The 22,925-nt window shown below is 54.6% G+C and overlaps 4 long non-coding RNA genes across 4 annotated transcripts; 2 read left to right on the top strand and 2 right to left on the bottom strand.

Annotated features, from left to right (window-relative positions):
• Positions 1 to 993: 993 nt before the first annotated feature.
• Positions 994 to 15,440, bottom strand: LOC125321030. Its single transcript, XR_007201407.1, has 3 exons — positions 15,430 to 15,440; positions 5,596 to 5,603; positions 994 to 1,108 (listed from the first exon to the last, which is right to left on the bottom strand). It is a non-coding gene; the product is annotated as an uncharacterized LOC125321030 (long non-coding RNA).
• Positions 2,168 to 3,691, bottom strand: LOC125321027. Its single transcript, XR_007201404.1, has 5 exons — positions 3,643 to 3,691; positions 3,030 to 3,065; positions 2,866 to 2,904; positions 2,400 to 2,468; positions 2,168 to 2,308 (listed from the first exon to the last, which is right to left on the bottom strand). It is a non-coding gene; the product is annotated as an uncharacterized LOC125321027 (long non-coding RNA).
• LOC125321028 lies at positions 7,740 to 8,973 on the top strand. The gene is made up of 4 exons (XR_007201405.1): positions 7,740 to 7,763; positions 8,341 to 8,376; positions 8,502 to 8,540; positions 8,938 to 8,973. It is a non-coding gene; the product is annotated as an uncharacterized LOC125321028 (long non-coding RNA).
• On the top strand, positions 8,969 to 9,560 carry LOC125321029. The gene is made up of 2 exons (XR_007201406.1): positions 8,969 to 9,006; positions 9,421 to 9,560. It is a non-coding gene; the product is annotated as an uncharacterized LOC125321029 (long non-coding RNA).
• Positions 15,441 to 22,925: the final 7,485 nt, after the last annotated feature.

The raw sequence follows: 22,925 nt of genomic DNA, 5'->3' as shown, positions 1-22,925 counted from the left end.
TGGACCTGAAACAGTTTTCAAGATGTTAGGAATTGCTTATGGAATAATTGCTGATCTGTCATTTGTATGTTTGCTTAGCTGTGCTTAGAATGAGGAACAGAAACATTGATAAGTTGGTCTGGGGAACAAGGGCAATTACCAGTTTCCTCCCTCTGTGGGAACCTATTCAAAAGTCACGCAAGAGGAAACTTAGAGATGTGGGTGGGGATGTTGCTGGCAGGTTGTGCTCCAGCTCAGGAGGCAATGTTTCCAATGTTCCTTCCCTCTCCTTGCTGCTTTTTCCCCCGTTGTTTAGTACAAAAAGTCTCGGGAGACAGCTGTCTTCTCCCACACTTGGTTGAGTTTTAAGATGTTCTTACACCTCCCATAGCCTGGGAAAACCCTCCCAAACCGTAGGAAAACGAACACACTCCTTAGTGTCAAACACACCCGATGTGTAAAACTCCAGTGTCAGCAGTTCAAATGCATTTTCTGCTAAGTTAGGGAGGCCAGATGGTAAATTTAGAGAGCACAGGTAGGCCCTGTTTTTACACAAGGAATCTAGATTAAAAGTTTTAGATGCCAGGTCCACCCAATCAAAATGGGAAGTTTGGGTGCCGGTCAATGCCTGGTACAGGCGTATCGATGGACACATTTTAGGGATCCGGATAGTTAAAGTGTCCAAAATTTTAGGAGAGGAGGAATAAGATCGGCAGTAGACCTCTCAATAAATTACCGGATCTTGCCAGGCACAAATCCCTGGGCCGGAATTCGGGTAAAAAGCTGCACGGTCCTTACATATAATTTGTTTAACAGTTTAGCAGGAGATTGTTGACTGGAGATTCCAATGGTACCATGCCGGGGCAGAAGTCGGCTTCATTACACTTCAAAGGGCATACAGTGGTACCATGAGGAGGAGCGACCTTTGCAGCAGTGCCCACTTCGTAACAGGTATCTCCTCAGAAGATGGTAGTTACGCTGGCCGCTTACTCGCGCTTCATTGAATTTCTTCACTTTGACATTCAGAGCACTGGGCAGAAATCACATGGCGTCAACACCCGCCTCGGGCCTTCGCGATGCTTTGTTTTAATTAAACAGTCGGATTCCCCTGGTCCACACCAGTTCTAAGCTGGCTGCTTTCTGATGTAGGAAGCAAATAGAGTCAATTTTTGGCCTGTGGTTTTGTTGTAATCCAGGGACAGTTTCCAAAATGATGCAATTTGTGGTGAAAAACCAGGAACGTGCCTCAGCATCGGGATGTTACACACTGAGTACAGAGCTGTTTGTGGTGGTTGTGATCAAGAAAACAACTGGAATTCTTGTCCCTACTTCACTCTTTCTCCCTCTCTCTCTGGGAATGAGTCTCCAACACTCCCTGCAGCTCTGCTTTCCATGATCTGCTCCTCTGGAGTTGGGCTTGGCCAGCTGAGCAGCGGGAAGCAGGAGGATAATGGACCATTCCAACTGCAGACTTCCTTTTTGTAGCCTCTGGATTTCCAGCATTTAGAAATGGTCATGTTTTAAACATTCTGACCAAATCCCACAGGTCTGACTTCTGCCTTGGCAGAAAACCCTCCTGTGGCCCTATTTGGGAACGGACCCTCGGAAACACCTCACTGCAGATGACTTTTGGTTGGTTTTGCTAAGGGATGACAAGAAGATCAGCACAAGGAGGAAGGCTGAGGGAGAGGGAAGGACCAGTTCCTTCCTTTTGTCTTCCCATTGCAAACAATGCAATGGAACCTACAGAGGTTGTGCTGCAGCCAGAGACTTGCCGGGCCAAGTGCTGAGGGAAACGATTCAGCTGAGGCACTTGAGGCATCTTGTCCCCGGTTTGTAGCCCTGGATCTGGGAGGGGACTCAGCTGCCCCCCCTGCACCCCACAACCCCCCTGAAATGGGGGATTCCTCCCGCCTCTGCCAGGTGCTTCTTATCCATCCCTAGCCTGGGTGCTCCTAGTCTGAGCTCCCATGGTCATTCCTGGTGGTGGGGAGCAGGAGGGAGGAGTTCAGAGCAAACCTGGGAGGTGCCAGCAGGCTCAGAGATGTGTGGAGGTGACAGTGAGACAGTGACGGGATGTGCAGATGGTCACGGGGACAGGACAACACCTCTGGGATCAACTTCTTGGAGATTTGGGGGAATTTCCTTAGGAAAGCACACACGGACACAGACACACGGACACAGAGCGTAGCTTTGCCAAAAGGGTGTATTGATTAGTCAGGGGCAAATGGCCCTGGGCTCAAAGGGTTCAGGGGATTCCTCCAGGGATGATCATCTCCTCATTCCACTAGTAGGGAAAAGGACACGGTTGTCCCCACAACTTGCAATCCTGAAAGACATTCGCAGAAGGTGACCTCTGGTGCCCACTGGGACATGAGAGGGGCCTTGGCCCCAGCCCTCTCCCTGCAGGCACTGCTCACCTAGGCATCCAGAGAGGCAGCCAGGCGCTTCACCCGCAGAAGAGCCTCCAGCTTTTTACACAGAGCAGGCTGGGGACAAAGGCAGCGTTAGAGACACACTGGGGGCACTGGGCTGCACTGGGAGGAAAAGGGAAAGCAAAGGGGTCCTTGGGGAAGGGGCCTGAGGGCAGCAATGGGGTGCAGGAGCTGCTGTGCTCCTGCCCAGAGGCAGTGGGATCCTGGCCAAGAGGCACAGCTGGGGCAGGGGCTGTGGCCTGGGCCTTGCAGAGGGTGCTGGGGGGCCTGGGATGGGAATGCAACAGGGGCCCTGGGCAAGGGGTTCCCTGGGAAGGATCCGTGGGGCAGGGGAGGTGTCTGGGGTGTCAGCAGGGCTGCACTGGGCTGTGCTGGGGCAGCATGGGATGGCCTGGGGTGTGGTGGCCGTGCGAGGGGAGGGTCTGACACCGGCAGAACTCCTGGTACCCACCTGAGGTGTCTTCAGGATGTCGACATTGACTACATCCACCTGCAGAGAGACCAGGAGATCTCGCTGGTCACTGGGATGTCCCCGGTGCCAGCAAGGGATGGGGGGAACCAAAGTGCCCCCCAATTACCAGAGGGGATGCCCTCCAGTCCCAGCCCCCCACTCACCTCCTGGAGATCATCTTGGGTTCCTTCCAGGAGTGCCTGGGAAAGGACAACAAAGGCTTGGTCTGGATTGGACCTTGTGGGGCTGAGGGGGGAACACGGGTGCAGGGAGCAGGGCGGAGGCAAAGGGATGGGAATTCAGGGCCTCTAAGGAGATCTGTTTGGAGCTGGGGGAGACCCAAAGACACTGACCTGGGGTAAATTGAGGAGCCAAGGGACGTGGCTGGGGCCGTGGAAGGGGCACGGTGTAAGGTACAGGGCAGGAGAAAGGAATTGTGGTGTAGGGACATAAGAGTGCAAGGGAGGGGCTTGGTGGGGAAAGAAGAACGGGGATGGGCAAGGACAAAAGCGACAGGACTGAGAGAGGGTTTGGGAGCTGGGGGTGAGTCCAGGAATGGTATCAGGAGACAGCGCTGCAGTGGCCAGGAAGAAAGGCAAAGGACTGGGGGGGGCATGGAAGGAAAGGGCTTGGGAATGGTCAGTGGGAGGGCATTTGGGGAGGCTGGCTAGGACATAGAGGAGAGAGCCGGGAGGAAATTCCTGAAGGGACACCAAAAGGGTGGGATGAGAGGCCAGAAAGGGCAGGGTGTGGGGACATATTTGGCTGGTGCCTCACCTTGGCCTGTGCCGGGAGGCACAGCAGGATGGAGAAGAGCAGGGCCACGTTGAGCACAGCCACCTTCATCTTCCTCTCGCACTGGGCAGCGCTGGCTGAGGCTGCGCCGGGCCCGGAGCACCTTTATCCCTGCCGGGACTCCTCGCTGCACCCTCCCCGACAGCCCCCAGGCCAAAGCCCGGCTTGGCACAGCCCCCAGCCCTGGCCACAAGCCTGGCCCTGGCACAGAGTCCATCCCACCTGCGGCACGCATCCAGCCCCCTTGCCTGGCATCCCTCCAGCTTCCTGCACGGGGCAGCTGCCCCTGGAATGGCCCAGGCACCTGCGGGGGCCAAGGCCCTGCGGGGGGTAGGGAGCCAAAGGCAGCTGGGGACCCTGTGGGGACAACCCCCACTCCACCACAATCCATCCTCCTGCAGCCCCCACAGCCAGATCCCCCATCTCCCGCTGCCCCTTCCCTCCCAGAGCTTTCCCTGTGGGACACCCCAGAGCTGAGCCCAGTCCCAGACCCAATATGTGGGAGAAGAACAGTGTCATGGGCAATGTGATCAACCCCATAACTGGGATCTCCAGTCACTAGAGACACTGGGGAGCACTGGGGAGCACTGGGGAGCACTGGGGATGGTGATCAGCTGCATACAATGCTGAGGCTTGGGGAATTACTCAGGTGTGGCACTTCCTAAATTCACACCACCTCGTTTTCTTGCATTGCAGTCCTCAAACTAGCTCCAGAGCAGAGTCCAGAGGGGAAGATGCCCTACCCAGACCCTCACACTGTCACACCTGGGCACACCAGAGCACCTGGGGCCCGCTCTGCACAGCTGCCCCACACATGTGTGCTTCCAGGACCCCATCTGTGGGATATGCCCACCTGTAATACCCATCCCCAACAAGGCTCAGACGCCAGCACTGTCCCTGCCTGGGACATGCCCACAGCTCCCCAAGGCCCTTGTCCCCACAGAGAGTCTCTGCAATGTCCTGGCCCTGGGCCCAGGCCAGCGCTGGACCTGAGCAGGAAGTGCCCATCTAAGGGGAAGTGGAGAAAGAGGAGCTTGTCCCCAGGCAGCCACTTGGAGCTAATTGGGCAAAGAGAGGTGTCCTGGGAGGAGGAGGGATGATGGTCCCCTGCCAGCATCTCTGATAAGCCCTGTTTGCCCAGGGCCCAAGGCACCATGAAGACATTCAGACATCTTGGCCTTCCTAGGGATGTGCAGCTCCTTGGGCAAGTTCCAGAGCAAAGAGTCAAGGCAGGCGCCTGAAATGCTTTCCCAGCTGGCCCACAACACATCTCAGATGGACCCACAGTGTCCCTGGGAAAGAGAGAAGCAGAACCCTTCACTAATGCCCTGGAATGTCAAACAGGAATCACAGCCAGGGACAGCTCTTGGGAATCACTTCCCTGTGGGTTTTTCCTTCTTGGTGATGCCATGATGATTTTTTGCCTTTTTTATCTATACCTTTTACATACCCTTTTATATAGCTTTTATGTGTCCTCAGTGCTTTTAGCATGCATACTTGTAGTTCCTTAAGCCTGATAATTTAGCATAGTCCTAATATTCCGTTAAGCCAGGAGAACAAACATCTTGGAAGCCTCACACTTAGGGCCAGAAAGTCCTATGCTATCCTGAGAAACCAAGGTCCTCCCTAGAACATATTCTGCAAACTAAGATAGGGCCATCCAGGGCGGAATTCCTCGGGATGGGGGGATATCACACTATTAATTTAAGCTTCTCATTGGGGAATCTTTGATAGATATGCTAATTTGCAAGGTCTATAAATTGTACACACGATCCATCGTGTGTGGGCATTTTGGGTGCATTTCCATGTGCATTTTGGTGCATTCCACCTGGACGAAGTCATGCACCTTAAGATCCTTAAATAAATACCAAGGTAAAAAGCCTTTTTCCCTTAAACCGTGTTTGGTTCTTAATTTTAAGACCAGGGAAAGGCAACATTGGAAGCTGGGACAGGCATCTGGATCCACCTGAGAACAAAGCAAGAGACACTGGGAATCTTTGAGCCTCAGGCAAGGCTCCCATGGGCTTCAGAACCCAAAGCAGATTTTTACCCACAGCCTTTGATTTGCAGCTTGGGTGTCCTCAAAAGATTTCTCCTCACACCTTTCTAGGCAGATCACTAAACCAGAGCAGGATTTTCCTGTCCCAGGGGCTGCTCGATGGTTTTGGAAGTGGATGGGTCTGGGAAGCACAGCTGGAAGGAATGTGGCACATCTCAGACAGAGGAGGAGTTTGCAGAGGAACCGTGGGAGCCTGTTGGAAGCTTGGGGGCTCATTGGGAGAGACCAGATCCCTCTCAAGAAACGGGACACCCGTGTTTCGGCCAGCCTGGGAAGGAGGACTTGAAACTGGCAACGACAGGGGAAGGGCAGAGTTCCAGAGAGCACCCAGACAGCAAGACAAGGATCCCATGGGGATAATTCAGGAAAGGAAGGCAGCCCAGGAAATGGCCACAAGACAGGTCAAGGGGGTGTCCTCTTGCATCCCTCCTGGGATACAGACACTCTCCAATGCCTTGCTGAAGGGCCTGGATCCCAAATCATGAGGGATGGGAAGAAAACCCAGAGACTGAGAGATGTGCGGTTGTGAGACTTGGATGTCTCCAAGAGATGGAGGGATGGCTCCATGGTTGCAGTGCTCTTGGGAATGGCTCCAGGGGTTTCAGAAAAGCAGGACAGGAAGGGGAGTGGTGGAGTTGCCATTTTTGAAGGGTAAGTTCAGCCCTCAGGAATCTCTGACCCAGGAGAGCAGGGAGAAGGAATGGTGAAACAAAGACATTCCCATGGCTCTGCCTTCCTGTGTCCCCAGCTCTGCCCCCCTCTACAGGCTCTCCCTGCTGCCAGGCCTGCAGGGAGCCCAGGCTTCCAGGCTGCCTTCAGCTCCTCTATGCACAGACTTCCCCTCAACCCAAAATGTCTGAATGTCTTCCTGGTGCCTCGGGCCCTGGGCAAACAGGGCTTATCAGAGATGCTGGCAGGGGACCATCATCCCTCCTCCTCCCAGGACACCTCTCTTTGCCCAATTAGCTCCAAGTGGCTGCCTGGGGACAAGCTCCTCTTTCTCCACTTCCCTTTGGATGGGCACTTCCTGCTCAGGTCCAGCGCTGGCCTGGGCCCAGGGCCAGGACATTGCAGAGACTCTCTGTGGGGACAAGGGCCTTGGGGAGCTGTGGGCATGTCCCAGGCAGGGACAGTGCTGGCGTCTGAGCCTTGTTGGGGATGGGTAGTACAGGTGGGCATATCCCACAGATGGGGTCCTGGAAGCACACATGTGTGGGGCAGCTGTGCAGAGCAGGCCCCAGGTGCTCTGGTGTGCCCAGGTGTGACAGTGTGAGGGTCTGGGTAGGGCATCTTCCCCTCTGGACTCTGCTCTGGGGCTGGAGATGGGACCGGTTTGAGGCCTGCAATGCAAGAAAACGAGGTGGTGTGAATTTAGGAACTGCCACACCTGAGTAATTCCCCAAGCCTCAGCATTGTATGCAGCTGATCACCACCCCCAGTACTCCTGAGCGCTCCCCAGTGTCTCCAGTGACTGGAGATCCCAGTTATGGGGTTGATCACATTGCCCATGACACTGTTCTTCTCCCACATATTGGGTCTGGGACTGGGCTCAGCTCTGGGGTGTCCCACAGGGAAAGCTCTGGGAGGGAAGGGGCAGCGGGAGATGGGGGATCTGGCTGTGGGGGCTGCAGGAGGATGGATTGTGGTGGAGTGGGGGTTGTCCCCACAGGGTCCCCAGCTGCCTTTGGCTCCCTACCCCCCCCAGGGCCTTGGCCCCCGCAGGTGCCTGGGCCATTCCAGGGGCAGCTGCCCCGTGCAGGAAGCTGGAGGGATGCCAGGCAAGGGGGCTGGATGCGTGCCGCAGGTGGGATGGACTCTGTGCCAGGGCCGGGCTTGTGGCCAGGGCTGGGGGCTGTGCCAAGCCGGGCTTTGGCCTGGGGGCTGTCGGGGAGGGTGCAGCGAGGAGTCCCGGCAGGGATAAAGGTGCTCCTGGCCCGGCGCAGCCTCAGCCAGCGCTGCCCAGTGCGAGAGGAAGATGAAGGTGGCTGTGCTCAGCGTGACCCTGCTCTTCTCCATCCTGCTGTGCCTCCCGGCACAGGCCAAGGTGAGGCACCAGCCAAACAGGTCCCCACACCCTGCCCTTTCTGGCCTCTCATCCCACCCTTTTGGTGTCCCTTCAGGAATTTCCTCCCGGCTCTCTCCTCTATGTCCTAGCCAGCCTCCCCAAATGCCCTCCCACTGACCATTCCCAAGCCCTTTCCTTCCATGCCCCCCCCAGTCCTTTGCCTTTCTTCCTGGCCACTGCAGCGCTGTCTCCTGATACCATTCCTGGACTCACCCCCAGCTCCCAAACCCTCTCTCAGTCCTGTCGCTTTTGTCCTTGCCCATCCCCGTTCTTCTTTCCCCACCAAGCCCCTCCCTTGCACTCCCATGTCCCTACACCACAATTCCTTTCTCCTGCCCTGTACCTTACACCGTGCCCCTTCCACGGCCCCAGCCACGTCCCTTGGCTCCTCAGTTTACCCCAGGTCAGTGTCTTTGGGTCTCCCCCAGCTCCAAACAGATCTCCTTGGAGGCCCTGAATTCCCATCCCTTTGCCTCCGCCCTGCTCCCTGCACCCGTGTTCCCCCCTCAGCCCCACAAGGTCCAATCCAGACCAAGCCTTTGTTGTCCTTTCCCAGGCACTCCTGGAAGGAACCCAAGATGATCTCCAGGAGGTGAGTGGGGGGCTGCGACTGGAGGGCATCCCCTCTGGTAATTGGGGGGCACTTTGGTTCCTCCCATCCCTTGCTGGCACTGGGGACATCCCAGTGACCAGCGAGATCTCCTGGTCTCTCTGCAGGTGGATGTAGACAATGTCGACATCCTGAAGACACCTCAGGTGGGTACCAGGAGTTCTGCCAGTGTCAGACCCTCCCCTCGCACGGCCACCACACCCCAGGCCATCCCATGCTGCCCCAGCACAGCCCAGTGCAGCCCTGCTGACACCCCAGACACCTCCCCTGCCCCACGGATCCTTCCCAGGGAACCCCTTGCCCAGGGCCCCTGTTGCATTCCCATCCCAGGCCCCCCAGCACCCTCTGCAAGGCCCAGGGCACAGCCCCTGCCCCAGCTGTGCCTCTTGGCCAGGACCCCACTGCCGCTGGGCAGGAGCACAGCAGCTCCTGCACCCCATTGCTGCCCGCAGGCCCCTTCCCCAAGGACCCCTTTGCTTTCCCTTTTCCTCCCAGTGCAGCCCAGTGCCCCCAGTGTGTCTCTAACGCTGCCTTTGTCCCCAGCCTGCTCTGGATGAAAAGCTGGAGGCTCTTCTGCAGCAGAAGCGCCTGGCTGCTGCTCTACATGGATAGGTGAGCAACACTCGGGGGTCTCGTGGCCCCAGAGGGTCCTGGGGGTTTCTGGAGGGATCCCAGAACCTGCTGGGTGTTGCCAGAACTTGGGGACGGCAAAGGGACATGGTGGGGGGTTGTCCCAGATCCGTGTCCCAAGTGTGCTGGACAGAGCGGCCCCTAAGTCTTTCCTTGTCACTGGGGAGCTGTTGGGAACCCGACAGTCCCCATGTGGGCAGCAGGATTACCTGGAGATTTTGGGGCATCCTGGGGCTTGGGGGGGTCTTGGGGTTCTGTGGATCTGAGGAGCAAAATCCTGTCCTGGGTCTATCCAGGGCTCCAATTCCCTTCTCCTTCATGACAGGCATGGGGACGAGGACCCTCTCCCATCCCATTGGACACAGGGGGATCACATTTTGATGTCTGTGTTTTTAGATTGAACCAGGTGGGGAAAACCATGTCCTGTCCCCCTCCCGTGGAATGAGGAGATGATGATCATCCCTGGAGGAATCGCCTGATCCCCTGTGAGCCCTGGGCCTTTTTCCTCAAATGGCCAATAAACCCCTTCAGCAAATTTACACTCCGTGTCCATGTGTCTGTGTCCGGGCGTGTTTTCCAAAGGAAATTCCCCCAAATCTCCAAGAAGTTGATCCCCGAGGTGTTGTCCTGTCCCCCTGACCATCTGCACATCCCATCACTGTCTCACTGTCACCTCCACACATCTCTGAGCCTGCTGGCACCTCCCAGGTTTGCTCTGAACTCCTCCCTCCTGCTCCCCACCACCAGGAATGACCATGGGAGCTCAGACCAGGAGCACCCAGGCTAGGGATGGATAAGGGGCACCTGGCAGAGGCGGGAGGAATCCCCCATTTCAGGGGGGTTGTGGGGTGCAGGGGGAGCAGCTGAGTCCCCTCCCAGATCCAGGGCTACAAACCGGGGACAAGATGCCTCAAGTGCCTCAGCTGAATCGTTTCCCTCAGCCCTTGGCCCGGCAAGTCTCTGGCTGCAGCACAACCTGTGCAGGAGACTTTGAAATGGGAAGACAAAAGGAAGGAATTGGTCCTTCCCTCTCCCTCAGCCTTCCTCCTTGTGCTGATCTTCTTGTCATCTCTTAGCAAAACCAACCAAAACTCATCTGCAGTGAGGTGTTTCCGAGGGTCCGTTCCCAAACAGGGCCACAGGAGGGTTTTCTGCCAGGGCAGAAGTCAGACCTGTGGGATTTGGTCAGACAGTTTAAAACATGACCATTTCTAAACGCTGGAAATCCAGAGGCTACAAAAAGAAAGTCTGCAGTTGGAATGGTCCATTATCCACCCTCTTCCCGCTGCTCAGCTGGCCAAGCCCAACTCCAGAGGAGCAGATCATGGAAAGCAGAGCTGCAGGGAGTGTTGGAGACTCATTCCCAGAGAGAGAGGGAGAAAGAGTGAAATAGGGACAAGAATTCCAATTGTTTTCTTGATCATAACCACCACAAACAGCTCTGTACTCAGTGTGCAACATCCCGATGCTGAGGCACGTTCCTGGTTTTTCACCACAAATTGCATCATTTTGGAAACTGTCCCTGGATTACAACAAAACCACAGGCCAAAAATTGACTCCGTTTGCTTCCTACATCAGAAATCATTAAACCTCTACCAAGATGTGTTTCCCTGCAGCAGAAAAGGCCACTTGATTCCTTTTGTGCTGACTTTCTCCTGAGTTCACGACTTCAGATCAACTGAAAGTGTCCCGCTACCACCAAAGGTGGCCGCCAACAGCCAGGATCCAACCCCCGAGTCACCATCAAACGCGCTGGATCTGCCCCTTCCGCAGCCCAGCAGCAATTCCTGCCGCTGCCCCCTGCTCTGGGTCAGACCGACGGGCATGGTTCTGGTGTGTGGGGCCGGCTCCCACAGGACACAGCGCTCAGACCCGCTCTGTGTCCCGCAGCTTGGGCATCTCAGGTGCTGCTCCACAGCTGCGGGGCCTTTCCCACTCTTTTTTCACCAATGTTCCACCGCTGCTGCACTGAATCACAGAATCCCAGAATTAACCAGCTTGGAAAAGACCTGTGACATCATCCAGTCCAACCTATGACCCAACACCACCTTGTCACCAGACCATGGCAGCAAGTGCCACATCCAGTCTTTCCTTAAATACCTCCAGGGACGGCAACTCCACCACCTCCCTGGGCAGCCCATTCCAATGCCCAATCACCCTTGCTGTGAAGAAACTCTTTCTAATCTCCAGCCTAAACCTCCTCTGCTGCAGCTCAAGGCTGTGTCCTCTTGTCCTGTCTCTGGTCCCTGGGAGAAGAGACCGAGCCCCACCTGGCTGCCCCCTCCTGTCAGGGAGTTGTAGAGAGTGAGAAGGTCCCCCCTGAGCCTCCTCTTCTCCAGGATAAACAACCCCAGCTCCCTCAGCTGCTGCTCACGGGACTTGCATTCCACCGCTGTTCCACTGTTGCTCCGTGGCTGCTGCTGCTGCTGCTGTTCCAGCGCAGCTGCAAAACCTCCCCTGGTGCTGCTCCCACTCCAGTGCTGCTCGTCTGTGACACTGCGGGGCCTCCTGGAACCGTGGGGACATTGTGACACCGCGGGGACACATGGAAGCAAAGGAACCCTGTGCCACTCCAGGATCTTGTGGAATCCACAGGCCCTGGGGCACTGTGGGGCCTCATGGAACCAAGGATCCATTGTGATCCCTGAGGGCCTCGTGGTTCCCAGGGATCCTTGTGACACTGCAGGGCCTCATGGAACCAAAGATCCATTGTGACACTGCAGGGCCTCATGGAACCAAAGAGACCCTGGGACAATGTGAGACCTGATGGCAGAAAGGGGGGAACCTGTGACACTGTGAGGCCTCATGGAGCCAAGGCGACCCTGACATAATGTGGGACCTCGCAGCAGAAAGGGGACTCTGTAACAATGTGGGGCCTCGTGGAACCAAGGACCATTGTGACACCACAAGGGCTCATGGCACCAGAGGGATCCTGTGACACCGTGCGACCTCGTGGCCCAAAGGAGAAACCTGTGACACTGTGGGGCCTCAGGGAATCAAGGGGTCTCTGAGACACGGTGGGGGCTCCTGGTTCTCAGTCTCTTCTGACACTTGTCTCCATCTACACAGAAGCCAAACAGGGCAGCCTGAGCCTCTGCATCCAGAATATTCCCGTCTCCATGGCAGGATGCTCCTGCTCCCAGTGGTGCTGTGTGTTCCCTCTGCTCCCTGGGGGAATTGCATCCTACAAGAGACACAGCGACCACTCCGGTAGCCGACACCACAGGGCAGGGCCTCCTTCTGGGTGGCAGCAGAGACATCTTTCACTCCATCAGAATGCTCAGAGCCCCGTCCAATGTGGTCTGGAATGTTTCCAGGCACGGGGCATCCACCAGCTCGCTGGGAAATCTGTGCCAGTGTTTCACCACTCTCAGCATTAGAATTTTCCCTTTTCTCTGCTCTGAACCCACTCTCTTTCAGTTGAAAACAATCTCCCCTTGTCCCCTTGGCACAGGCCCTACGGAAACATTTCTCCACATGTTTCCGAGGAGGTGCTTTGAAGTCTGAAAGGTCACACTGGGGTGTCCCCACGGCCTTTTCTGCTCCAGACTGAACAGGTCCAACTGTCCCAGCCTGTCTCTGTCACAGAGCTGCTCCAGTCCCCCGAGCATCTTGGTGGCCTCCTCTGGAAGTGTTCCACGACCTCCGAGTCTTTCCTGTGCTGAGGACCCTCTTGTCAATTGTTTTTACAGAAGACACAGCATGGGGTGGCCCCTGCCAGGCCGCTGAGCAGGGACAAGGAGGCCCTGAGGCCCCAGGGCTGCAAGGGTCACTTGTCTCCTGCTGGCCTCAGGGCCAGGGCCAGCAGCCGTGGCCAAAGTGCTGCACAAGTTGGCTCTGTCAGGGCCTTGCAGCTGCTGCCCATCCCTCTGCCCTCTGCAGCCCAGGCTGTCCCACGCTGTCCCTGCCCTGCGCCTCTGTCCCTGCAGGCTGTCCTCATCCCCCCGGCTGCTCCAACTTGCCGGCCCCTTCCTTTGCTGGCAGCTCTGCGTCCTGCCTGCCTCTGCCTGGGCACACAAAGCCTTGGGCTGCTCCAGACTCCTTCTGGGGGACGTGTTGCAGCACAGCACTTCCCTGGGAGGGAAAGACCTTTCTCCTGGTGTCCAGTCTGGAGCTGCCCAGCTGCCCTTGGTGCCATTATTTCTTTGTCAGGCTGTTTTATACAATGAAGAAAAGCTCCTCCATCTTTGAAACCTCCCTTCAAGCCCTCCCAGGCTACTTCTCTTCTGTCCTCAGTCTCCACAGAACTGAGCCCAGGGCCCTCAGCTTCCACCTGCTGGTTTTGTGATGAGGCCTCCAAAGCCCATCTTGGGAGATTTTTGGGTTCTCTCTAAGGTCTTTGAAAATGGAAACATAGTGATCGAGGTCCAAGATAAATGGAGTGTTATTTTTTCCCAAACCTTGCAGTGACAGAACAAGGGGCAATAGCTTTAAACTGAATGAGGGGGAATTTAGATTTGATCTAAGGAGGAAATATTTGACAGTGAGAGTGGCACAGAACTGCAACCATGCAAGCCAGAGAGCGATGCTCCATCCCAAAATTCTTCAAGGTCAGGAGGTTTGTGCCAACCCCTCCACTCCCCAAGGATGGAATTCCTGTTGTGGGGGTTCTCTGATGTGCTGCGTGACCTCACAAAGCTTCTGGCCAGAATGTCTGCTGGGGGCCAGCCAGGCTGCTGCAGTGGCAGTGACCTCACAGCCATCACCATTCCAGCCCTGTCCCCTGGGCCTGGCTCTCCCCTTTCCTCTCTCCTGGTCTTGTCTCTGCAGGGATGAGTGGTTTTGTGATGAACACCTTGTCCCCAAGATATTCCTGAGACCAATCATTTGTCAGTCAGGCCCATGTCACAGCAGTGACCTCATTTTCAACTCACTCAACTCCTCATCTCTGCTGGAGCCCACATTGAGCAGCCAAAGCCAGCCCCTGCTCTGGCCTTTCCCTCTGCCCTGCCCCAGGGCCTGACAGAGCCAGGCGGCCGCAGGTGACCTTGAGGTTGTGCAGGGCTCAGGCACAGGGGCTGTGCCAGACTCAGTGCTGAGCTCACACTCTGTGGGGTGGAGCAGAGCCCAGCCAGAAGTCACCCCCTGAAGCAGCAGCTCTGCAGTGGTGGGCACTGGGCCGGCTTGGCCAGGGAGGCTTCTGGCCATGCCCTGCAAGGAGCTGCTGCTGCCAAGGTGCCTTTGGTGTCTCAGGCTCTCCCTGGCACAGCTCCCACTCCGGCACTCTGCACTGAGGCCTTCAATGTCTTGGGCTGGCCTGGGGCTCCTCCTGCAGCAGGGTCTGCCCTGGTCATGGCACAGGAAAGGCAGTTCCTGCTGGAGCAGGAGGCTCTGCCTGGAATGGGCTCAAACAGCTCCAACAGGGCCCTGTTTGCAGAGCCCCCAGTGGGGAATGCAGAAGGGAGGTCCCGCTGCTTTTGGGGTGAAGAATGCAGAACCCAGCCTGACTCCTCCATTTCAAAGTTCAACATCATGAGAGGGAGCTGCAGCTGTGGCAGAGCTGGTAAAATCCCTGGAGAAAGGAACAACCAACCAAGTGACGCCACTGAGAGCTTCTCCAGAGCTGTGGAGTTGGCACAGCCTGGGCACATCTGACTGACAGGGCAGCACGTCAGACTAGAAAAGCCCTGTCCCAAATTTTAATGGCAATGTCTTCTGACATTTCCCTTCTTGGGGGTGGTGGAGATCCCTCCCTGGAGTGGGGACACTCCTCAAGGTCACTGCTCAAGGCCGAGTCACAGACATTTGCCTACGGTCGTTGATCTGGGTGAGTGACATCAATCTCTGCTTAAGGACTGGTTTTGCTTTAATACAAGTGCTTCAAAATTGCATCCTAGAGCACTAGATTGTAATAGTTGTTACAGCTCCTATACTGTGCAGTAAATAATTCTGATTAAGATCTTTTTCTCTAATCATGAGGGTAATCAATTAGATCTGTATTTATATAAATAGATCTGGTTTGCTGTTACTCATCCCGTGGGACAATTTGCATAAAGCTTCAATTCCACCTGTCTAATCCTTGCCAAATAAACATAAACCCTTGCCAAAATCTGGGGCTGGGATTGGATCCGGCCGTTCCCAGGCTCCCCTCACTGAAGGAGTTTAGAAAGCCTGGGGGTCCTGGAGGGATTTGGGGATCTATGGGGAGTGTTTGGGGGTCCCTTCTGCACCTCATGACCCAATGGCAGCTTCTCTAATAAACATCGCCTGAAGCTCCCACTCTGCCCATGACAGGCACGCTGTGAGTGTCTGTGACATCCCGGCTCTAGGGCAGCCTGGGGACTCCTGGATGTCACCATGGAACCCCTGTGAGTGTCCGTCACCTCACGGTTCTTTAGGAGCACGGGGATTTCACCACTGGACTCCTGTCACTGACTGTGACATCCCGGCTCCTTGTCAGCATACAGACACGTCTGTTGTCACCATGGAGCCCCTGTGAGTATGTGTGAGCTCATGGCCCTTTGGAAGAAGACACCCTTTGCATTTCACATGAAACCCCTGTGACCGGGTCTTTAGCAGCCCAGAGACCCCTGAGATGTCACCGTGGAGTCCCTGTGGCTGTGTGTGACTAATGCATCTTTAGGAGCCTAGAGACCCCTAGGATATCACCGTGGAGCCTCTGTCACTGCCAGTGACCTCGTGGCTCTTTAGCAGCCTGGAGACACTTGGAATGTCACCGTGGAGCCCTTGTGAGTACCTGTGACAGATCAATGCCCCAGCAACATGAAGTCCCCTGGGATGTCACCATGCAATGGCTTTGACTGCCTCTGACCCCACGGCTTTTTATCATCCCAGGAAAAGCCTGGGATGTCACCACGGAACCCCTTTGACTGCTTGTGCCGTGGTTTAGGAATGATATTCCCCCATTTCATGCTCCTACTAAAACCGTGGCGCCTCTCACTCCCCTAATGCCTCCCATGGAAAGCACAAAAGACAAAGATCCTGGGCTGGGATAAGAACAATTTACTGGGAACAGCAATGAGATAAGGAACAAACAGGAAGGGCAACAATATTGATAACAGAAGGGATAAGACAAAGAAGTTACTTACAGGGAAAACTGCAACACCACCAACCCTGCCCCTGTGTTCACCCAGGTGCCTGTGGAAAACCAGAATAAGGAGATCACCATCCAGGTGTCTTCCCAACGTGGATCACCAGGAATGTGGGTCACCAGCTCTCTTTGCAAAGTGGGTCCTCTGATGGAGGATGATGATGGGGCAGCAGACAAAGCTTTTCCTGCAGTTGGGGCGGTCCCAGGGCTTCCCTTACCGGTGGCTCTGCCGGTGATTAGTCAAGTAAGAACTCCGAGTGAAGCTCTTCCCACACTCAGGACACTTGTAGGGCCTCTCCCCAGTGTGGATGCGCTGATGGGGGACGAGGCTAGAGTTGCGGCAGAAGCCCTTCCCACAGTCGGGGCAGCGGAAGGGCCTCTCGTCTGTGTGAATCCGCTGATGCAGGAGGAGTTTGGAGCTGTCCCGACACCTCTTGCCACACTCGGGACACTCGTAGGGCTTCTCCCCGGTGTGGATCCTCTGGTGGTGAATCAGGGCCAAGCTCCTGCTGAACCTCTTCCCACATTCCCCACACTTGTAGGGCCGTTCCCCTGTGTGGGTCAGCTGGTGGCGGATCAGGCTGGAGCTGACATTGAAGTCCTTCCCACATTCCAAGCACTTGTAGGGCCGTTCCCCGGTATGGATCCTCTCGTGGCGGATCAGGTGGGACCTCCAGCGGAAGCTCTTCCCACATTCACCACACTCATAGGGCTTCTCCGTATCATGAAGCTGCTCATGGACCACCAGGTCTGAGCTCTGGCTGGAGCTGCAGCTGCCATCCCAGCACAGGGTGGGTCTTTCCTCCTTGGAGCACCCTGGCCTGGGTTTGGAGCCCCTCTTTGTATGGCATCTTTGGGGCTTTTCCTTCCCGTTGGATTCTTGTGACGTGGAGCCACTCAAAACGACCTCTTCCACAAGACTCTGTCGGGGGAATTTGCCCTTCCTGGTCTCCATCCTCAGCTCATTGTCTGGGGGAGGAAGAACAAAGAGAGGATGGGATTTGCTTCCATGTCAGAGGGAAGGGGAAGGAGATCCCCCAGTTCATCCTTGGCAGGATGGCGTTGGCAGCAGGGTTGTCCTGCAGCCAGGGGTGATGCTGGGCTGAGAGATGGAGCAGAAGAGAGGGGGAAAGGGGCAGTGACTTCCGCCTCACCTGTCTGGCTGTCCTGGGGCATCTTCCTCTTCCTCACAGCTTTCTCCTCCATCCGGCCAAGGTTTGGGAATGGGAACTCCTGCAATGGGGAAAAACAAGGTGTGAGCGCATTGGGTTGGGCGTTCCTCCTGCCCAAGTCCATCTCTAGAAGTCACCGGGCCTCTGGTGTCCATAAAAACCTCCAAAACACCAAGATTCAGTTCAAAAGAAGCCTCCTGCGAGTTCCCCCTCTCTGGTCTCTCTACTTTGAGCTTCTGGGGGCTCCCTCGTGTCCCAGCTGCTGGGGGTCCTGAATGTATTGGGTTTCCCCCATCTGCTTGGTCCCCACCCACCCCAGGCTGCCTGGCGTCCCTGGAATTCCAAGGCTCCCCCCACTTTGGTCTCCAAACTTGGAGATCCTTTGTGTCCCTCTTCTCTGGCATCCCCTCACTTAGGAATGCTGGGGGGCTTTGGGAGTCCTGGGGTCCCTTCTCCCCTTATTCTCTGCTTCAGGGTGCCAGGGCTTCAAGGCATCCCCCCTTTCCCACTTGAGGGTCCTGGCAATCCTTGAGGTCCCCCCTCTCTGAGGTCCCCACTTCAGGGTGCAGGCAATCACAGGGTTCACCCTCTCCACATTCCCTCTCCTCCAGATTGCCGGCGTTCCCCCAGTCCCGATATTGTTCCTCTCTGCTCTCCTCCCTCTGCGGGTCCCAAGGTGCCCCTGCTCTGGCTCTTCTGGGGGGTCCCACAACCCCCTGGCTCTGGGCTGAAAGCAGCAGTGCCTGACCCAGGAAGGCCAACTCTCACTGGGGGGTCGGGACCTGGCATCCCCCCGCTCACCTTGGGGGCTCTGCTGGCAGCAGCTACCAGGACTGCCAGAAAAACCCTTCCTGGGGACACCCCAGCATCCCCCAGAGGATCTTTTTGCCTCAGCTTTGGAATCCTGCAAGCTCCAAACAGCCCCTCCCAAAAAACACTGTGCTGCTTTTAAGGGAAACTGGCAGGAGAAATGAACCCGCCTCAACCACCTCAAGAGAGAGTTCCGGTCAGGCTCACAATTCATTAAAGAGATTACAATAAACACAGCAATCAAGAGAAAACGGGTTTTAAGCCACAAAGACTGAGTACAACCTGGCACCGTGCTGGTCAGAGTGGTGCTGGAGATCCTACCACGTGGTGGTCACAGTCTTGTCAAAAGTGCTGGTCCTGTGGAAGTTCTGCTCCTCCTCTGGATCCCTTGAGCAGCAGTGGTTTCCTAGTTCCCCCAAGCCAGGTTTTATATGCTCAGGTTCAGGTGGAAATGCTCAGTACCTCCCCCAGGTCAGGGAGGTTCACAATGGAATGATGTCATTCTCTGAGTCACAGGATATTTTGGGAGTCCTTGATTGTCTAAGTCCTTGCAGCTGCCCATTCTGCTGGTGGATAATGACCAATTAGCAGAGAAGTCCCCTCAGGCTGGGTGTGACTGCTGGTTGTTGTGGGTTTGTTTTTCTTTTCAGGAATTTTGTCCCATCTGAAAGGAAGAGGCAGTGAGGGCAGGGGGTTGCCCAGGAGACAATTAGGGGCAATTAGGAAACAAAAGAAATGGCCACGCCTCCTCACATACCATGGTGATGGCTCAGCCAGAGAAACCAGAGTTTGGAAGTGGTGGCTGGGGAGTGAGCTCTCTGGCTGGGGGGTTGGTTCTCAGCAATGGCAGAGATCCCATGAGAGGTTGGGGGCAAACCGAGACTTTGCTGATGTGTGGGGTCTGGGCTCTGCCCCCTTTGCTCGGCAATCGGAGGCACAGCGGTCACCTGTGGTGCTCGCAGTGGGTGCCTGTCCTTACCAAGATGGGGCTGCACTGTGCCTTGCTCTTGGCGTCTGCCCCCTTGTTTTACTGCTTCTCCTGGCTGCCAACACCAACTGCTGCTCAATCAGATCTGCTGCCTTCACCACTTCTGCCAGCTGCCGGTGAGTGACGCTGAGGTCCAGTGCTGCCTGATCGGACCTGCCTGCCTTTGCTGTTTGCTGCCCGCTGCCGGGGTTGGTGCTGAGACACATTGCTGTCCCGTGAGGCTGCAAAAGGAGAGCTGTCCCCTGTGCCCTCTTGCCCCAGCTGCCACTGCCAGCTGGAGAGGCTGCTGCATGGAGTTACCGAGGAAGCTGCCGCTGCTGCATCGCGTGAGCAAGAATGCTGAGAAGCGTGGAAGAAAGCTGATTACACAGGATCTGAAAACAGGAAAGGCGTCCTGTTTGTCAGGCTGCAAGCCTTCAGAAAAGAATGACAAACTGTCAAGACAACAGATTTATTAGGGGACTGTGACTGGTTTTTGAGCGAGCAGCTAAAACAGTTTCTCACACTCAAAAGTATGAACGCTCTCTAACTTTACAATAAACCCAATTCACTTACACCTACCTTGTGTCTCTCGCATCCATACATCACAATACCCAACCCGTCATCCTTCATGCTCAAGTACAAGATGGCATCACAGGTACCTGCAGGTAAGTGCAGCCATTCCGTGAGGGTTGATCAAACTTTTAGGTCAAGGGCCTTGAGGAACCCTGCTTTCAGTTCTGAATGGTCAGCCAGGTAGGTCACTTGAGGAATGGTATATGTTTTTGGGCTATCCATTTTTTGATTCCTAGAGTTTGAAGAGGGACTTTACCAATTCACTGTAACCAGAATGTGAGTTTTGTAGATAGGATGCATTTTGCTACACCAATCCAAGGGTCAATCTGCAGGCCCAGATCTTTTTCAGAGTCACCGGGGCCAGTCATGTTCAGGACTGTGCCGGTGATGGTCCAAGCAGTGCAGTTGTTGATGCTAGAAGAGTCCTTTGTTTGCTTGATGGAAAAGCCGTGGCACTCTTCCCCTTGTGTTTTGAGACCGGGGAGATTGCAGAAGGTCTCTAATATCTTGATGTTCTGCTTCATGTTTTCCCAGGAATCACTCAATAAGACCAGATCGTCTGCAAATGCCATCGCTGTGACGCTGTTCATTCCCCAGTGGTACCCTCTGCCCCTCTCTTCCAGCTTGCAAAAGGCAACATTGGGTTGCCCTGTTTGACTCACACCTGGATCTGGATGTGGTCTCTCTGTGTTTTCTTTGTGGTGATGTATGTACGGATGTTCTCATACATATTGCTCACCAAGCTGATGACATGAGGCTCCCCTTTGCTGCAGACCATGTAGAATGTGCTGGTGGCTGATGGTGTCAAAAGCCTTAGTGATGTCCACAAATACAACCCCCAGCGGTTTGTGATATTTTTTGGCAGACCGAATTACTGTTTGCAGGAGTTTCACATTTTCAGAGCATCCTGCCATTCTGATAAAGCCTCTTTGCCTTGGGTTGAGGGAGCATGCTTTAGTCGACCTTGCTGTTAATATTCTGGAGAACAGTCTTAACAGGATGGAGCCAATCATGATGGGTCTCCAGTTATTAATGTCTTGGAAATGTTCTGGTTTGGTTGACTTTGGTGTTAATACAGTCCTGCATCCCCTCACCATGTCCGAGATTTTACCTGATGTTAACCAAAGGTTGAATATCTCCATGGTCTGGGAAAACTCAGGGTCTGTCTTCTTGAGGTCCTTTAGGGTAATCCCGTCTGGACCAGGAGCTCAGCTTTTGCTCATCTCCTGCACAGTCTTCTCATTTTCTTTGGCTGTAATTAAGTCCCTGGAAGCGCTATTGTCAGCTTTCCCATTGAATTTGCAAGTTCCCAAGGCTCTTAAACTTTCCAGGTGTTTCCCATCTGTCTTTAAATGCCACACAAATTTCACTGGGTAGAATTTTGCAGGACAGGCATTCAATGTCATGCAGAGTATCTTGGCTGATTTCCCCCAATCTAGATGGAATAGGTGCTGGAAGTGCACCTCTCCTGATTGCTCTCTTAGTCAGCCACTTCTGGCAAGGTCTTCAGGAGTTTTCTTCCTGGGTCCCTGCTTTGTTCTTATCTCGGGCTGCTGTTCTTATCTCGGGCTGATGTTCTTATCTGGCTTATCATATTGATGCATCTGAAGCAGCCCTGGGCTGACTCATTGACCAGTGATGTCATCTGCTGGCCATTAAGTACCTGCTTGAATGCCCATGGGAAGGAGTTGAGTTTCCCAGCTGAAAGACTTTGACTGAAAGTTCTCTGATAATGGGCCCGCAGCTGCCCTTCCCTCTGCTGGTTGATGTTCCCAGCTGCTCCTCCTCATTATCTGGCCAATGACTCATCCCAGCTGCTGTTCCCATGCCCACAGCTGGTTCCCTGGGCAGCAATCTCCTCTTATCACTCATCTGCTTCCCTGTCTTGGACAGAATGTGTTTGGCAATGAGTTTACTGATGGTTTTGTTTCCCCAAAACTGAGCCTTCAACCTTATCAGCAGATGCTCTTCCTCCTTAGACCAACACCTTTTGTGGGCAAAACATGGATTTAAAAGAAACATGAAGAGTTTAGTTATAGGCTAGCTGTGTTGCAATTAGTTAGAAGAGGAAGGAATTTGGGCCCAGCTAGAGTTAATTAAAATGGTTAAGAGAGCTGGACCTGAAACAGTTTTCAAGATGTTAGGAATTGCTTATGGAATAATTGCTGATCTGTCATTTGTATGTTTGCTTAGCTGTGCTTAGAATGAGGAACAGAAACATTGATAAGTTGGTCTGGGCAACAGGAACAATTACCAATTTCCTCCCTCTGTGGGAACCTATTCAAAAGTCACGCAAGAGGAAACTTAGAGATGTGGGTGGGGATGTTGCTGGCAGGTTGTTCTCCAGCTCAGGAGGCAATGTTTCCAATGTTCCTTCCCTCTCCTTGCTGCTTTTTCCCCCGTTGTTTAGTACAAAAAGTCTCGGGAGACAGCTGTCTTCTTCCACACTTGGTTGAGGTTTAAGATGTTCTTACACCTCCCATAGCCTGGGAAAACCCTCCCAAACCGTGGAAAAACAAACACACTCCTTAGTGTCAAACACACCCGATGTGTAAACCTCCAGTGTCACCAGTTCAAATGCATTTTCTGCCAAGTTAGGGAGGCCAGATGGTAAATTTAGAGAGCACAGGTAGGCCCTGTTTTTACACAAGGAATCTAGATTAAAAGTTTTAGATGCCAGGTCCACCCAATCAAAATGGGAAGTTTGGGTGCCGGTCAATGCCTGGTACAGGCGTATCGATGGACACATTTTAGAGATCCGGATAGTTAAAGTGTCCAAAATTTTAGGAGAGGAGGAATAAGATCGGCAGTAGACCTCTCAATAAATTACCAAATCTTGCCAGGCACAAATCCATGGGCCAGAATTCGGGTAAAAAGCTGCACGGTCCTTACATAAAATTTGTTCAACAGTTTAGCAGGAGATTGTTGACTGGAGATTCCAACGATACCATGCCGGGGCAGAAGTCGGCTTCGTTACACTTCAAAGGGCATACAGTGGTACCATGAGGAGGAGCGACTTTTGCAGCAGTGCCCACTTCGTAACAGGTATCTCCTCAGAAGATGGTAGTTACGCTGGCCGCTTACTCGCGCTTCATTGAATTTCTTCACTTTGACATTCAGAGCACTGGGCAGAAATCACGTGGCGTCAACACCCGCCTCGGGCCTTCGCGATGCTTTGTTTTAATTAAACAGTCGGATTCCCCTGGTCTGCACCAGTTCTAAGCTGGCTGCTTGGCGCCGGCCGAGGCAGGGCGCCGGCCTGGAGACCCCATCCGGGGACCCTCTGCTGAGCAATTGGACCAGGTGGTGAAAACCATGTCCTGTC

The sequence above is a fragment of the Corvus hawaiiensis genome, unplaced genomic scaffold (assembly GCF_020740725.1).
Source record: "Corvus hawaiiensis isolate bCorHaw1 unplaced genomic scaffold, bCorHaw1.pri.cur scaffold_32_ctg1, whole genome shotgun sequence".
In the NCBI taxonomy this organism is placed as follows: domain Eukaryota; kingdom Metazoa; phylum Chordata; class Aves; order Passeriformes; family Corvidae; genus Corvus; species Corvus hawaiiensis.
This window is presented reverse-complemented; position numbering and strand designations above follow the sequence as displayed.